General features: G+C 53.6%; 1 long non-coding RNA gene across 1 annotated transcript; it reads right to left on the bottom strand.

The window, feature by feature from the left end:
• Positions 1–1,701: 1,701 nt before the first annotated feature.
• Positions 1,702–6,016, bottom strand: LOC145351603 (uncharacterized). The gene is made up of 3 exons (XR_013888432.1): positions 5,918–6,016; positions 4,072–4,116; positions 1,702–1,746 (listed from the first exon to the last, which is right to left on the bottom strand). It is a non-coding gene; the product is annotated as an uncharacterized LOC145351603 (long non-coding RNA).
• Between the last annotated feature and the right edge of the window lie 667 nt (positions 6,017–6,683).

The raw sequence follows: 6,683 nt of genomic DNA, 5'->3' as shown, positions 1-6,683 counted from the left end.
AGAGGGTCAGTGCTGAGGGAATGCTGCACTGTCAGAGGGTCAGGGCTGAGGGAGTGCTGCACTGTCAGAGGGTCAGTACTGAGGGAGTGCCGCATTGTCAGAGGGTCAGTGCCGTGCTGTCAGAGGCTCAGTGCTGAGGGAGTGCTACACTGTCAGAGGGTCAGTACTGAGAGAGTGCTGCACTATCAGAGGGTCAGTGCTGAGGAAGTGCTGCACTGTCAGAGGGTCAGTGCTGAGGAAGTGCTGCACTGTCAGAGGGTCAGTGCTGAGGGAGTGCTGCACTGTCAGAGGGTCAATGCTGAGGGAGTGCTGCACTGTCAGAGGGTCAGTGCTGAGGAAGTGCTGCACTGTCAGAGGGTCAATGCTGAGGGAGTGCTGTACTGTCAGAGGAGAGTTATGCCCTTTGAGGGCTAGTTCTGAGGGAATGCTGCACTGTCGATGTGTGTTGTTTTCAGGTGAGATGTTAAACTGAGACAGAGCCTATCCTCTGTCACCATGCAGTCTCTCTTGGAATGTAGACAAACACAGTGAGGCATTTATACACAGCAAAACCCACAAATAGCAGCTTGAACCCTGTGCGTCTGCCGGACATCAGAAAGCAGCAATATGGGGGAGAGTATTCTGATTTAGTTACGATGTTTCCACTCACCAGCGTTGGACTTGTCTTCTCAGGTTTGATGCTTGAAGGGGAACTCTGGAAAAAAATCACCAGAACATGTCTGTGTGAGTCGTCTCCCTGTTACTGGACCCAGAAGTGATTCAGCAGCAGGAAATGCTGAGGGTCCAGTGGGTTTGAACATAGAGAGATGTGGGGGGTTACAAGCTGAGTGTGGTGAACAGGGGAGAGAGCCACCCACTCGAACATCATTTCTGGTCTGTTCAGAAGTGTCCAACCTGCGAAACATTGCACCCACATAAAAAAGGATTATCGGGTCAAAAATAGCATTTATTACAAAGGAATCTTCAGCAATTTAATCCTGTCCCGGGTTAGAAACTGAGATTTGCTCTTTGCAACTTATAAAGATGGCCACAGCTGAAGGACAATGAGACTGGCTGTTTCCGCCACTCTTGGCGAACGGCACACACTCAATAACAAGACTGACCCAAACAAACCTATCACCTGCACCACAGAGGGTCAGTACTGAGGGAGTGCCGCACTGTCAGAGAGTCAGTGCTGAGGGAGTGCTGCACTGTCAGAGGGTCAGTACTGAGGGAGTGCTGCACTGCCAGAGGGTCAATATTGGAGTGCTGCACTGTCAGAGGGTCAGTGCTGAGCGAGTGCTGCACTGCCAGAGGGTCAGTGCTGAGGGAGTGCTGCACTGTCAGAGGGTCAGTGCTGAGGGAGTGCTGCACTGTCAGAGGGTCAGTGCTGAGGGAGTGCTGCACTGTCAGAGGGTCAGTGCTGAGGGACTGCTGCACTGTTGGAGGGTCAGGGCTGTGGGAGAGTTACACAGTTTGAGGGGCAATTCTGCCCGAGCACTGCACTGTCAATGGTGTTGATTTTGGGCGAGATGTTGGACAGAGGATGTGTCTGATGTCTGTCACCATGTCATCTTTCTTGTATTGCAGGAAGTCACAGTGACTAATTGGTCCACAGCGAAACCCATTAAATAGCAGCTTGAATGTTATACACCTGGATAGTGTCAGGAAGCAGCAATGTAGAGGAGTGTATTCTGATTTAATTACGATGATTCCACTCACCCAGGCAGAACTTCTCATCTCAGGTCTCATGCTTGAAGTCGAAACCTGGAAAAAATCACCAGAACATGTCTGTGTGAGTCGTCTCCCTGTTACTGGACCCAGATGTAATTCAGGAGCAGTAAATGCGAAGGATCCAGTGGGTTCGAACATAGAGAGATGTGGGGGTTACAAGCTGAGTGTGGTGAACAGGGGAGAGAGCCACCCACTCGAACATCATTTCTGGTCTGTTCAGAAGTGTCCAACCTGCGAAACATTGCACCCACATAAAAAAGGATTATCGGGTCAAAAGTAGCATTTCGTACAAAGGAATCTTCAGCAATTTAATCCTGTCCCGGTTTAGAAACTTAGATTTGCCTTTGCACCGTAGGAAGATGGCCACTGCTGAAGGACAATGAGACTGGCTGTTTCCGCCACTCTTGGCGAACGGCACACACTCGACAACAAGACTGACCCAAACAAACCTATCACCTGCATCACAGAGGGTCAGTGCTGAGGGAGTGCTGCACTTTCAGAGGGTCAGTGCTGAGGGAATGCTGCACTGTCCGAGGGTCAGTGCTGAGGGAATGCTGCACTGTCCGAGGGTCAGTACTGAAGAAGCGCTAAACTGTCAGACAGTCAGTACTGAGGGAGTGCTGCAGTTTCAGAGGGTCAGTGCTGAGGGAGTGCTGCACTGTCAGAGGGTCAGTACTGAGGGAGTGCCGCATTGTCAGAGGGTCAGTGCCGTGCTGTCAGAGGCTCAGTGCTGAGGGAGTGCTACACTGTCAGAGGGTCAGTACTGAGGGAGTGCTGCACTGCCAGAGGGTCAATATTGGAGTGCTGCACTGCCAGAGGGTCAGTGCTGAGGGAGTGCTGCACTGTCAGAGGGTCAGTGCTGAGGGAGTGCTGCACTGTCAGAGGGTCAGTGCTGAGGGAGTGCTGCAGTTTCAGAGGGTCAGTGCTGAGGGAGTGCTTCACTGTCAGAGGGTCAGTGCTGAGCGAGTGCGGCACTGTCAGAGGGTCAGTGCTGAGGGAGTGCTGCACTGTCAGAGGGTCAGTGCTGAGGGAGTGCCGCACTGTCAGAGGGTCAGTGCTGAGGGAGTGCCGCACTGTCAGAGGGTCAGTGCTGAGGGAGTGCTGCACTGTCAGAGGGTCAGTGCTGAGGGAGTGCTGCACTGTCAGAGGGTCAGTGCTGAGGGAGTGCCGCACTGTCAGAGGGTCAGTGCTGAGGGAGTGCCGCACTGTCAGAGGGTCAGTGCTGAGGGAGTGCCGCACTGTCAGAGGGTCAGTACTGAGGGAATGCTGCACTCTCAGAGCGTTAGTGCTGAGGGAGTGCTGCACTCTGAGAGGGTCAGTGCTGAGGGAGTGAGGCACTGTCAGAGGGTCAGTGCTGAGGGAGTGCTGCACTGTCAGAGGGTCAGTGCTGAGGGAGTGCTGCACTGTCAGAGGGTCAGTACTGAGGGAGTGCCGCATTGTCAGAGGGTCAGTGCCGTGCTGTCAGAGGCTCAGTGCTGAGGGAGTGCTACACTGTCAGAGGGTCAGTGCTGAGAGAGTGCTGCACTGTCAGAGGGTCAGTGCTGAGGGAGTGCCGCACTGTCAGAGGGTCAGTGCTGAGGGAGTGCCGCACTGTCAGAGGGTCAGTGCTGAGGGAGTGCTGCACTGTCAGAGGGTCAGTGCTGAGGGAGTGAGGCACTGTCAGAGGGTCAGTGCTGAGGGAATGCTGCACTGTCAGAGGGTCAGGGCTGAGGGAGTGCTGCACTGTCAGAGGGTCAGTACTGAGGGAGTGCCGCATTGTCAGAGGGTCAGTGCCGTGCTGTCAGAGGCTCAGTGCTGAGGGAGTGCTGCACTGTCAGAGGGTCAGTACTGAGAGAGTGCTGCACTATCAGAGGGTCAGTGCTGAGGAAGTGCTGCACTGTCAGAGGGTCAGTGCTGAGGAAGTGCTGCACTGTCAGAGGCTCAGTGCTGAGGGAGTGCTACACTGTCAGAGGGTCAGTACTGAGAGAGTGCTGCACTATCAGAGGGTCAGTACTGAGGGAGTGCCGCACTGTCAGAGGGTCAGTACTGAGGGAGTGCTGCATTGTCAGAGGGTCTGTGCTGAGGGAGTGCTGCATTGTCAGAGGGTCAGGGCTGTGGGAGAGTTACGCAGTTTGAGGGGCAATTCTGCGCAAGAGCTGCACTGTCAATGGTGTTGATTTCAGGAGAGATGTGAAACCAGGACTGTTGTCTTTCGTCTGTCACCATCTCGTCTTCCTTGTCTCCTAGGGAATAGCAGTGACCAATTTACACTCAGCAAAAGCCCTCAAATAGCAAACTGAACTTCGTACATCTGGATAGCGTCAGGAAACAGCAATGTAGAGGAGTGTATTCCGATTTAATTACGATGATTCCACTCACCGGGGCAGAACTTCTCATCTCAGGTCTCATGCTTAAAGTCGAAGCCTGGAAAAAAAATCATTAGAACATGTCTGTGTGAGTCGTCTCCCTGTTACTGGACCCAGAAGTGATTCAGCAGCAGTAAATGCTGAGGGTCCAGTGGGTTTGAACATAGAGAGATGTGGGGGTTACAAGCTGAGTGTGGTGAACAGGGGAGAGAGCCACCCACTCGAACATCATTTCTGGTCTGTTCAGGAGAAATGTCCAACCTGCGAAACATTGCACCCACATAAAAAAGGATTATCGGGTCAAAAGTAGCATTTCTTACAAAGGAATCGTCAGCAATTTAATCCTGTCCAGGTTTAGAAACTTAGATTTGCCTTTGCACCGTAGGAAGATGGCCACTGCTGAAGGACAATGAGACTGGCTGTTTCCGCCACTCTTGGCGAACGGCACACACTTGATAACAAGACTGACCCAAACAAACCTATCACCTGCACCACAGAGGGTCAGTGCTGAGGGAGTGCCGCACTGTCAGAGGGTCAGTGCTGAAGGAGTGCCGTACTGTCAGAGGGTCAGTACTGAGGGAGTGCCGCACTGTCAGAGGGTCAGTACTGAGGGAGTGCCGCACTGTCAGAGGGTCAGTGCTGAGGGAGTGCTGCACTGTCAGAGGGTCAGTGCTGAGGGAGTGCCGCACTGTCAGAGGGTCAGTGCTGAGGGAGTGCCGCACTGTCAGAGGGTCAGTGCTGAGGGAATGCCGCACTGTCAGAGGGTCAGTGCTGAGGGAGTGCCGCACTGTCAGAGGGTCAGTACTGAGGGAATGCTGCACTCTCAGAGCGTTAGTGCTGAGGGAGTGCTGCACTCTGAGAGGGTCAGTGCTGAGGGAGTGAGGCACTGTCAGAGGGTCAGTGCTGAGGGAGTGCTGCACTGTCAGAGGGTCAGTGCTGAGGGAGTGCTGCACTGTCAGAGGGTCAGTACTGAGGGAGTGCCGCATTGTCAGAGGGTCAGTGCCGTGCTGTCAGAGGCTCAGTGCTGAGGGAGTGCTACACTGTCAGAGGGTCAGTGCTGAGAGAGTGCTGCACTGTCAGAGGGTCAGTGCTGAGGGAGTGCCGCACTGTCAGAGGGTCAGTGCTGAGGGAGTGCCGCACTGTCAGAGGGTCAGTGCTGAGGGAGTGCTGCACTGTCAGAGGGTCAGTGCTGAGGGAGTGAGGCACTGTCAGAGGGTCAGTGCTGAGGGAATGCTGCACTGTCAGAGGGTCAGGGCTGAGGGAGTGCTGCACTGTCAGAGGGTCAGTACTGAGGGAGTGCCGCATTGTCAGAGGGTCAGTGCCGTGCTGTCAGAGGCTCAGTGCTGAGGGAGTGCTACACTGTCAGAGGGTCAGTACTGAGAGAGTGCTGCACTATCAGAGGGTCAGTGCTGAGGAAGTGCTGCACTGTCAGAGGGTCAGTGCTGAGGAAGTGCTGCACTGTCAGAGGGTCAGTGCTGAGGGAGTGCTGCACTGTCAGAGGGTCAATGCTGAGGGAGTGCTGCACTGTCAGAGGGTCAGTGCTGAGGAAGTGCTGCACTGTCAGAGGGTCAATGCTGAGGGAGTGCTGTACTGTCAGAGGAGAGTTATGCCCTTTGAGGGCTAGTTCTGAGGGAATGCTGCACTGTCGATGTGTGTTGTTTTCAGGTGAGATGTTAAACTGAGACAGAGCCTATCCTCTGTCACCATGCAGTCTCTCTTGGAATGTAGACAAACACAGTGAGGCATTTATACACAGCAAAACCCACAAATAGCAGCTTGAACCCTGTGCGTCTGCCGGACATCAGAAAGCAGCAATATGGGGGAGAGTATTCTGATTTAGTTACGATGTTTCCACTCACCAGCGTTGGACTTGTCTTCTCAGGTTTGATGCTTGAAGGGGAACTCTGGAAAAAAATCACCAGAACATGTCTGTGTGAGTCGTCTCCCTGTTACTGGACCCAGAAGTGATTCAGCAGCAGGAAATGCTGAGGGTCCAGTGGGTTTGAACATAGAGAGATGTGGGGGGTTACAAGCTGAGTGTGGTGAACAGGGGAGAGAGCCACCCACTCGAACATCATTTCTGGTCTGTTCAGAAGTGTCCAACCTGCGAAACATTGCACCCACATAAAAAAGGATTATCGGGTCAAAAATAGCATTTATTACAAAGGAATCTTCAGCAATTTAATCCTGTCCCGGGTTAGAAACTGAGATTTGCTCTTTGCAACTTATAAAGATGGCCACAGCTGAAGGACAATGAGACTGGCTGTTTCCGCCACTCTTGGCGAACGGCACACACTCAATAACAAGACTGACCCAAACAAACCAATCACCTGCACCACAGAGGGTCAGTACTGAGGGAGTGCCGCACTGTCAGAGAGTCAGTGCTGAGGGAGTGCTGCACTGTCAGAGGGTCAGTACTGAGGGAGTGCTGCACTGCCAGAGGGTCAGTGCTGAGGGAGTGCTGCACTGTCAGAGGGTCAGTGCTGAGGGAGTGCTGCACTGTCAGAGGGTCAGTGCTGAGGGAGTGCTGCACTGTCAGAGGGTCAGTGCTGAGGGACTGCTGCACTGTTGGAGGGTCAGGGCTGTGGGAGAGTTACACAGTTTGAGGGGCAATTCTGCCCGAGC

This window comes from Carcharhinus amblyrhynchos, chromosome 13, assembly GCF_965287045.1.
Source record: "Carcharhinus amblyrhynchos chromosome 13, sCarAmb.v2.hapA, whole genome shotgun sequence".
Lineage (NCBI taxonomy): Eukaryota > Metazoa > Chordata > Chondrichthyes > Carcharhiniformes > Carcharhinidae > Carcharhinus > Carcharhinus amblyrhynchos.
The sequence above is the reverse complement of the archived record's forward strand: the minus strand, read 5'-3'. Positions and strand labels throughout refer to the sequence as shown.